Below are 10871 nucleotides of genomic sequence, written 5' to 3' on the forward strand. Positions count from 1 at the left end.
ATTTTTTTTTTGCTAATATCAAATATTTAAGGATTTAATAAAGATAACTGGATTTTCATATTTTCATAGGCATGCAGTCTATTGTGATGTGCTACATGTTGAGTACATGTTAAAAAACAAAAACAAAAAAAAGCCTCACACACAGATATACATTTGGCAAGGAGAATAGTGCTGGAAAAGCCTATTAATACTATCTTGGATATCACTGTTCATGTTATGAGAAAAACACCAAGGGATAATTTCTTAAAGGTTAATTTTATTTTACTTTTTTTATTTTTTATTTTTTATTTTTTTGTCTTTTTGCCATTTCTTGGGCCACTCTCGCGGCATATGGAGGTTCCCAGGCTAGGGGTCTAATCAGAGCTGTAGCCACTGGCCTATGCCAGAGCCACAGCGACACGGGATCCGAGCCGCGTCTGCGACCTACACCATAGCTCACAGCAACGCCGGATCTTTAACCCACTGAGCAAGGGCAGGGATCGAACCTGCAACCTCATGGTTCCTAGTCGGATTCGTTAACCACTGCGCCACCACGGGAACTCCTTACTTTTTTAAATTTTTAAAAACTTTTTTCCACTGTACAGCATGGGGACCAAGTTACTCTTACATGTATACTTTTTTTCTCCCCCCACCCTTTGTTCTGTTGCTATATAGGTATCTAGACATAGTTCTCAGTGCTACTCAGCAGGATGTCATTGTAAATCCATTCCAAGCTGCATCCAATAACCCCAAGCTCCAGATCCCTCCCACTCCCTCCCCTTCCCCTGGGCAGCCACAAGTCTATTCTCCAAGTCCATGATTTTCTATTCTGTGGAAATGTTCATTTGTGCCGTATATTAGATTTCCAGTTATAAGTGATATCATATGGTATTTGTCTTTGTCTTTCTGACTTATTTCACTCAGTATGAGAGTCTCTAGTTCCATCCATGTTGCTGCAAATGGCATTATGTTGTTCTTTTTTTTATGGATGAGTAGTATTCCATTGTGTATACATACCACCTCATCCTAATCCAATCATCTGTTGATGGACATTTGGGTTGTATCCATGTCTTGGCTATTGTGAATAGTGCTACAATGAACATGCAGGTGCATGTGTCTTTTTCAAGGAAACTTTTGTCTGGATATATGCCCAAGAGTGGGATTGCAGGGTCATATGGTAGTTCTATGTATAGATTTCTAGGGTATCTCCAAACTGTTCTCCATAGTGGCTATACCAGTTTACATTCCCACCAGCAGTGCAGGAGGTTCCCTTTTCTCCATACCCCCTCCAGCACTTGTTATTTGTGGACTTATGAATGATGGCCATTCTGACTGGTGTGAGGTGGTATCTCATGGTAGTTTTGATTTGCATTTCCTTATAATCAGAGATGTTGAGCATTTTTTCATGTGCATGTTGGTCATCTGTATGTCTTGCTTGTAGAGCAGTCTCTTCAGGTCTTTTGCCCATTTTTCCATTGGGTGATTGGCTTTTTGCTGTTGAGTTATATAAGTTGCTTGTATATTCTAGAGATTAAGCCCTTGTCCATTGCATCGTTAGAAACTATTTTCTCCCATTCTGTTAACTTGTCTTTTTGTTTCCTTTTTGGTTTCCTTTGCTGTGCAAAAGCTTGTCAGTTTGATTGGGTCCCATTGGTTTATTTTTGCTCTTATTTCTGTTGCCTTGGGAGACTGACCTGAGAAAATATTCATGATGTTGATGTCAGAGAGTGTTTTGCCTATGTTCTCTTGTAGGATTTTGATGTGTCTTGTCTTATACTTAAGTCTTTCAGCCATTTTGAGTTTATTTAGGTGCATGGTGTTAGGGTGTGTTCTAATTTCATTGCTTTGCATGCAGGTTTACCAGCAGCAATGCTTGCTGAATCGACTTTCTTTTTTCCCTTATTATGTTCTTGCCTCCTTTGTCAAAGATTAATTGACCATAGGTGTCTGGGTTTATTTCTGGGTTCTCTCTATTCTGTTCCATTGGTCTGTCTGTCTGTTTTGATACCAGTACCACAGTGTTTTGATGACTGTGGCTTTATAATAGTGCTTGAAGTCTGGGAGAGTTATGCCCCCTGCTTGGTTTTTGTTTCTCAGGATTGCTTTGGCAATTCTGGGTCTTTTGTGGTTCCATATAAATTTTTGGATTGTTTGTTCTAGTTCTGTGAAAAATGCCATGGGTAATTTGATAGGGATTGCATTGAATCTGTAGATTGCTTTGGGTAGTATGGCCATTTTTATGATATTGATTTTTCCAATTGATGAACACGGAATATCTTTCCATTTCTTTACATCTTCTTTGATTTCTTTGATTAAAGTTTTATAGTTCTCGGCATATAGGTCCTTTACCTCCTTGGTCAGCTGTATTCCAAGGTATTTGATTTTTTGAGGTGCAATTTTAAAAGGTATTGTATTTTTGTATTCCTTTTCTAATACTTCATTGTTGGTGTATAGAAATGCAACTGATTTCTGAATGTTAATCTTATATCCTGCTACTTTGCTGAATTTATTAATCAGTTCAAGTAGTTTTTGGGTTGAGTCCTTGTATGTATAGTATGTATAGTATCATGTCATCTGCATACAGTGACAGTTTTACCTCTTCTCTTCTTATATGAATGCCTTTTATTTCTTTTGTTTGTCTAATTGCTGTGGCTAAGACTTCCAAAACTATGTTGAAGAGCAGTGGTGAGAGTGGGCATCCCTGTCTTGTTCCAGATTTGAGTAAGAGTCTTTCAGCTTTTCTCCATTGAGTATTATATTTGCTGTGGGTTTGTCATAAATGGCTTTGATTATGTTCAGGAACGTTCCCTCTATACCCACTTTGGCGAGGGTCTTGATCATGAATGGATGTTGGACTTTGTCAAATTCTTTTTATGCATGTATTGAGATGATCATGTGGTTTTTGACTTTTTTTTTTTTTGTTAATGTGGTGTATGACGTTGATTGATTTGCATGTGTTGAACCATCCTTGTGAACCTGGCATGAATCCCACCTGGTCGAGCTGTATGATCTTTTTTATATGTTGTTGGATTTGGTTGGCTAAAATTTTGTTGAGAATTTTTGCATCTATATTCATCAATGATATTGGCCTATGGTTTTCTTTTTTGGTGACATCTTTGTCTGGTTTTGAAATATGGGTGATGATGGCATCATAGAATGTCTTTGGGAGTGTTCCTTCTTTTTCAACCTTTTGAAAAAGTTTAAGGAGGATGGGTATAAGTTTCTTTTTGTATGTTTGGTAGAATTCACATGTGAAGCCACCCGGTCCTGGACTTTTATTTGTAGGGAGTGTTTTTATGAGAGATTGAATTTCATTTCTAGTGATTAGTCTGTTCAGTTGGTCTGTTTCTTCTTGATTCAGTTTTGGCAGGCTGTAAGATTCTAGAAAATTGTCCATTTCTACAGATTGTCAAATTTGTTGGCATATAGCTGTTCATAGTATTCTCTTATGTTTTTTTTTTGTATTTCTGCAGTATCTCTTGTGATTTCTCCTTTTTCATTTCTAATTTTGTTTATTTGGGTTCTTTCTCTCCTCTTTTTAGTGAGTCTAGCCAGGGGTTTGTCAATTTTGTTTACCTTTTCAAAGAACCAGCTCTTGGTTTTATTAATTTTCTCTATTGTTTTTTGAGTCTCTATTTTATTGATTTTTTTCTTTGATCTTTATAATTTCCTTCCTCCTGCTGACTTTAGGCCTTTTTTGTTCTTCTTTTTCTAATACGTTTAGGTGGAGGGTTAAGTTGTCAATTTGGGATATTTCTTCTTTTTTGAGCAAGGCCTGTATTGCTATGAATTTTCCTCTGAGCACTGCTTTTGCGGCCTCCCATAGATTTTGAAAGGTTGTGTCTTCATTATCATTTGTTTCAAGGTATTTTTTAATTTCCTTCTTGATTTCTTCATTGACCCATTGGTTTTTTAGTAGCATGTTGTTTAGACTCCATGTAGTAGGTTTTTTCTCATTTCTTTTCCCATGGTTGATTTCTAGTTTCATGGTATTGTGGTCAGAAAAGATAGTTGAAATAATTTTTATGCTCCTAAATTTGTTGAGGTTAGCTTTGTGTCCCAATATGTGGTCGATTCTTGAGAATGTTCCATGTGCACTTGAGAAGAATGTTTACTCTGGTTTTTTTAATTTAGTGTCCTGAAGATATCAATTAAGTCTACCTTTTCTATTGTTTCCTTTAGGATCTCTGTTGCTTTATTGGTTTTCTGTCTAGAGGATCTGTCCATTGATGTGAGGGGCGTATTAGGGTCTCCTACTATGATTGTTTTCCCATCAATATCTCCCCTTATGTCTGTTAATATTTGTTGTATGTATCTGGGTGCTCCTATATTTGGGGCATATATGTTGATGATAGTAATATCCTCTTCTTGAATGGATCCCTTAATCATTAAATAGTGTCCTTCTTTGTCTTTCTTTTGTTTTAAAGTCTATTTTGTCTGATATGAGTGTTGTAACTCCTGCCTTCCTGTCATGTCTATTGGCATGAAATATTTTTTCCCACCCCTTCACTTTCAATCTATATGTGTCCTTTGTCCTAAGGTGAGTTTCTTGTAGGCAGCATATTGAAGGTTTTTGCTTTTTTATCCACTCAGCCACTCTGTGTCTTTTGATTGGGGCATTCAGTCCATTGACATTTAAGGTGATAATTAATAGATGATTATTTATTGCCATTTTAAACCTCGTATTCCAGTTAATTCTATGATTCTCCAGTCTTCCTTTTTTTTTGGTTGGATGGTCTCAAATTATTTTCTGCTTGAGTGTTTTGCTTTTCATTTTTTGTAAATGCAGTGTTTGGTTTTGATTTGTGGTTGCCCTGTTTTTTAAGTATGCTAACCCCTTCCTATAATTGTGTGTTTTAGCCTGATAGTCCTGTAGGTTCAAACACTTCATTACTATACTAAAATTAAGAAGAGAAACAAAAAGAGAGAGAGAGAAAGAAAAAAATTTAAAAAGAATCTATTTCCTTGCCCACATTTTATGATTTTGATGACTCTTTTTTTCTTTTTAATTTTATTTTGTTTGAAACATGTTCATGATTAAATCTATGCTGGATTTTTTGAGTGACTGCTCTCTGATTGTGGTTTCCTCAATCCTCTCTTCTTCTTTTTTTTTTCCCTTTCTTTCCTTCCTTTCTTTTTGGTTTAGAGAAGCCCTTTCAATATTTCTTTTAGCCTGGGTTTTGTATTGCTCTATTCTTTTAGCTTTTGTTTGTTGGAAAATAATTTTTATTTCCCCTTCTGTTTTAAATTATATTCTTGATGGATAGAGTATTCTAGGTTGTGTATTTTTTCCTTTTAGCACTTTCAATGTCTCTTGCCATTCCCTCCTGGCCTGTAGAGTTTCTGTAGAGAAATCAGCTGATAACCTGAAGGGGGTTTCCCTTATAGGTAACATTCTGTTTTTCTCTTGCTGCCTTTAGGATCCTCTCTTTATGATTAACTTTTGCCATTTTTATTATACTGTGTCTTGGTGTGGGTCTATTTGGGTTCTACTTGTTTGGGGCCTTCTGTGCTTCCTGTATCTTGAACTCAGTATCCTTTAGATTTGGGAATTTTCCAGCGATAATTTCTTCAAATATATTTTCTATCCCCTTATCTTTTTATACTCCTTCTGGAATTCCTATTATGCATAGATGGGCCTGCTTTATATTATCCCATAGGTCTCTTAAATTGCTTTCATGTTTTTTCATTTGGTTTTCTGTCTACTGTCCTGTTTGGGTGATTTCCATTATTCTATCTTCCTAATTCGTTCTTCTGTATTATTCATTATGGTTTTTACTGCCCTTAGCTCAGTTTGTATCTCTGCAAATGAATTTTCTAGTTTTTCTTAGCTCCTCCTCATATTTTCTAGTTCCTTTCTGAGGACAGCCCTCCTGGATGGCAGGCAGCCTCTGGTCCAGCCCGCATGCGTGGGGTAGGTGGAGGAGGGATGCACTGGGAAGCACAGCTTTCTGATAGCTGGCGGGCAAGTGAGCTTACTGTGGCATACGGAGTATTTTATGGCAGCCCACCCCTCCTCCTCTCCCCTCCCCAGCACTGGCACCTTGTCTCACCAGATTCTTGCCATTATTGGACTTTAAGTTCTTCTGCCAGCGATTAATTGCTGTTCTGTGCGAGTCATTTAACGTTTTTTTTGTTGTTGTTGTTGTTGTTTGTTGTGTTTGTGGGAGAGGGCGAGCATGTCCCCCTACTCTTCTGCCATCTTGCCTTCCTCTTAAAGGCTAATTTTAATGTAGACTCTGAGTCCATATCAATGAACATTTCTTGCTGTATTACATTAAAATCCACTGAATTGATCTTTTACCACTGAAAGAATATATACCAACATGAATTCATCAACTGGAAACATTGGTTCACTGAGTCATGTAGAACTTCCAAATGTTGATCCATTTTGTAATATTGCATTTGTTGAAAATCCCACAGATATTATCAGATACATCTTAAGTATTGAGAAACTGTCAATCTCATATGGCAGAGGTTTTCCAAATTCCTTTTTTCCTCTTTTTTTTGTTTTAAAATATAGTTGATTTACAGTGTGCCAATTTCTGCTGTACAGCAAAGTGACCCAGTCATATATATATATATATATATATATATATATATATATATATACACACACATTATTTTTCTCATGTTATCTACCATCATGTTCTATCCCAAGAGATTTGATGTAGTTCCCTGGTCTATATATACAGTGGGATCTCATTGCTTATCCATTCTAAATGTAATAGTTGCATCTACTAACCCCAAACTGCCAGTCCATTGCACTCTCTCATTCCTCCCCCTTGGCAACCACAAGTCTGTTTTCTATGTCTGTGAGTCTGTTTCTGTTTTGTAGGTAGGTTCATTTGTGCCATATTTTAGATTCCATATTCTCATTTCAAACATCCAATTATATCATTGGTTACAAAAAAAAAAAAAAAAAAGTCTACTGTTTTCCTTACAGGGATCAGCTGACTTTGTTTCTTTTTGGAGAAAAGTACACAAATACCTTCAATACCCAATGTTTGCCTGTCAGACACTTTTCCAGGGAGAAAAAAGATGTTATGTGAAAAAAAAAAAAAGTAGCTAATTCAGCATGACTCAAACAACCTTACAAGTGCTTTCCCTAGAGATAACCATTTACTGTTGTTTTCAACAGAAGTGGTTCCCATTTTATAACCCAGAATACTAAATAAAATAAAATGTACTGCAATGTCAAGATTTTATAAGGTTAGTGTTATCCACACTTTCCTCAAGGAAATTCCTGTGTATTACTGGTATAGATTTTGTTAGTGTGTGGTGGTGAAGAACACAGTGACTACTTAATGCGGTCTGCTGTGGCTGCCATGATTCTTTCTGTAGCTATTTTTACCACGTTTGTTTTGTAAAATCAGTATTTATGTCACAACATTGGAAAAAGGCCATTAATGTCTTAATGTTGTTATAAAAATAATTTCATCTCATACTCTAAAAGTATGGTAAGAATATGTCCCAAACTTCCTTAGACCACACTTTAAGAATCACTGTACTAAAGGGGAGCCAACATGCCATAAATGTGTAGTGGGCTTTGAGCATCAGTTTCTTTTCTAGAAGAAGAGCTCTTAATATTTCAAATAGTTGATTAATTAGAGTTTTATTAAAAGAGCCTCTGCTATTCATATGAGTGATATAGAAAAGCACATCATTTTGTTTTTCAGTGGGAATATTTCCAAATTCGCTACCAATTCTCTTTATAATTTGTAGGACCTTTTGAATGGTGACTATTATTAGCCCTAATTTATAGATTAAGAAACTGAGACTACTGTTTGGTTGAGACAATAGTAGACATTAATACGTAGGAGTAGGATCTTGTTTAAAAATGTTTTGGTCTCCAGAGTTCCCTGGTGGCTCAACAGGTTAAGTATCTGGTGTTGTCATTGCTGTGGCTAGGATCACAGCTGTGGTTCTGGTTTGATCCCTGGCCTGGGAACATACACATGTCATGGTGGTGGGGTGTGGGTGCAGCCAAAAAAATATTTTAGTCTCACATGGGAATTGGGAATTCAAGGAAAAGATTGTTTGTGGTCTATTTTCACTAAGAAATATAATATTTATATTTATAAGATCTTATCTTTTAATGATCAAAGTTGACGATAGTAAAATATCCAGGAGACCTTAGTTCAAACAAACAAGTAGCTGCACTTAATTGAAGGAGGTCATTGTTAATCCTAGTCAATAAAATGGCTAATAGATAACCCTTTTTAAAAGATAACAGCTCAAATTCAGTCTTTACAATGACATTTTCTCCTGAAAATCTATAAAGATGAGAAGAAATCTTTAAATGAATTTTATTTTTTACTTTAAAACTTAAAGTAACCAATTCTGTTATTTGAAGTTTCTTTAGTGCAGTTTCCTCTAATACAATGCATTACTTCATTAATCTCATTGTTTGCTATTCTAAACCAATATTGTTTTATTAGGTTTGTTTGTTTGCTCTGGTGCCTGCTCTAGGTAGAAAATTAGTTTTTGAACAAATTCAATATATCTGAAAAAAAGTAAACGTCCCAAATTACCATTATGTTATTCAAGTGGAATTTTATTTTTCTACAGGTGAACTTTGCAAGTGTCAGTGTCTTGAACTTATGGAGCTGAATCACAGCCTCTTCATTCTGGAAAGTGATAGTTCATAGAGATGTAAGCACTTCTTAATTGGTTAGAATTTTGGCCTTTTGTTCTGTCCTGTGTTATATTCTGAGATACAAATAGAGGATAGTAAAATAAAAGTTTGGTTCCTAGACAAATCTTTGTATTATGCTTATAATACCTAAACTATTGCCTCCAAGCATCAGTCAATGGCCTATAACAGCATTCTGTGCAAAAAAAGGCAGCCTGCTAGTTAGAACTTCTTACTTCATGATTGCCCTGGCAGTCACTGCAACAGCCCACTTACTTTACATGTAGTCACCCTTGATTTAAGAACCCTGGCATTCACATGAACTTTAAGGTGTTCTAAAATACAAAATCTCCTCACAACTTTAGTGGCAACAAATTATTCTTCAATGTACTGAACGTGGCATATCTTCAGTCATATACATGTATTAGATGACTTAAATGTACTTTCTATTGAAAGATAGTCTTGGTTATCTTGTAGAGCCATTCCCAATATCCCTTGAACAGCTGTCCAGGTTATCCTTTACTTCCCATTGCTTTTTACTAACAGGGTTTGATTTTGAGGGCGTGATTTTTTTTTTTTGAAGGAATGTTCCCCCATTTTTCTCTATATATCTTCCAGGATGAACAATACAACTGTCTTCTCCATTAAAGTATTGAAAACCACAGCCTGAAAGCAGCCGCGATTAAATCACAAGCTCTCACCATGGACTCAGTCGAAAATTCTGATTTATAAGGTGAGAGAGGCCAAGTGACAAAGCAGCAGCCACCAATTATACCAGAGAAGTGGCAGTTGACTTATCATGCACTGTGTGTTTTGCTAATATGCAATAATATTTAAGGATCCATGAACCAGCCCCAGAGTAAAAACGTACAATTGACAGAGGCTTGACTGCTATCTCTTCCCGTTTTTTTTTTTTTATCTGCAATAATATTCTCATCAAAATTCAGTGGCAATTCTTAACATTTTACTAGGAAATTAAACTGAAGACCAGGTGAGTTGTTTCAGTAAATTAGAAATTGTAACAGTGCATCAATTTCCTTCCATTTCTCTTGAATCCATACTGCTTTGTTATTTTCAAGTTAAAATCCTTTATTTCTTTAACAGTTGTTTATTCCCTTATTCATTACTACAAAAATGTCTCAGACGCTATAGATATAGAACCTAGTAAGATGAGGCACCTGACCTCAAAGGGTTTTAAGCTAATTGGGTAAATCGATAGTTAGTGTAAGTGCTACATGAAAAAGCAATTGTGCCCAATGGCTCCTTTTCAATAACTTTTGTCAAATGTGACCCTTGGAACATCATGTCTATAAGTTTACCTAATTAGTTGGTGTGGGATAAAAAAAAATGAAATTTCTAAAGCATTATTGTCAATAGATCCATAATAGTGGATTTAGTGCCCTGAAAGTGCCCTCAGTTTTTAAAAACCTGAGGAAAGTCACTTTTACTAAGTCACTCAACCTTCCTAGCCCCACCTCTGCCACCTGAAAAAATATAGGGAACAATTATTGAACAATCTCCTTTGACAGTTTTGCAGTTTTCTGACGAATGGATGCTTCCAAGTCCCCATTGTTTACCATCTCCTCAGACAGGACTCAGTTAATGAAATGGCTAATTAGATTTCTGTAATCCTGGAGTCATTGTGTGTGAGGTGACATTTTGTCAGCAGTCCTCCTGTGGCTCCTTCAGTGTGATAGGGAACATTTTCCCTTAGCCAACTTGGCTTTAGTTGTTTTGCTGGAATGGCAGTTCCCTCTGTTGGTGTAATGAAATCATTGCCCTCACAAATACAGCTCTGCTACTCAGCATTTACATAGAAAAGAATAGGAAAATGATCATCTGATTAGTCAAACAGGCCCATGTTCAAAATCCATTTCCACAATCAAATAACAGAATTGGATTGAGTTCAGAGTGGAGGAATGACTTAGGTATTACTACATCCTGTAGTACATATTCATTGACCAGCAGAATGTGGAAGAATTTAAAGTCCTAAATTCTCATTCTTATGATCCATAAGAAGTAAATTCTTAAAAGAAAATAGTGGGGAATATTCTAGATTTTTTAGACCCTAACGACTATATTATAGTGAAAGATGTCACCAAAGTGACAATTCAGGTACCAAATCAAAATTATTGAAAATATTGGGATGATAAGTTGATAATTATTAAGTATAAAAGTCATAGGGATTTTATGTGTTTGAATTTTAATTAATTTAAATGTATTTTCTAGAAATTCTATTAATTTTTATTTTGAGCTA

The 10871-nt window shown here is 35.8% G+C and overlaps 1 long non-coding RNA gene across 2 annotated transcripts in view; it reads left to right on the top strand.

Annotated features, from left to right (window-relative positions):
- Positions 1 to 10504, top strand: part of LOC100522921 — a 67229-nt gene extending 56725 nt beyond the window's left edge. The window contains exons 3-4 of one of the 2 annotated variants that reach the window (XR_002341499.1): positions 8551 to 8634; positions 9233 to 10504. This is a non-coding gene — a long non-coding RNA (uncharacterized LOC100522921). The remainder of the gene's footprint in view (positions 1 to 8550; positions 8635 to 9232) is intronic. The other variant, XR_002341500.1, reaches the window with a different exon arrangement.

The sequence above is a fragment of the Sus scrofa genome, chromosome 2, assembly GCF_000003025.6.
Source record: "Sus scrofa isolate TJ Tabasco breed Duroc chromosome 2, Sscrofa11.1, whole genome shotgun sequence".
NCBI classification, from domain to species: Eukaryota; Metazoa; Chordata; class Mammalia; order Artiodactyla; family Suidae; genus Sus; species Sus scrofa.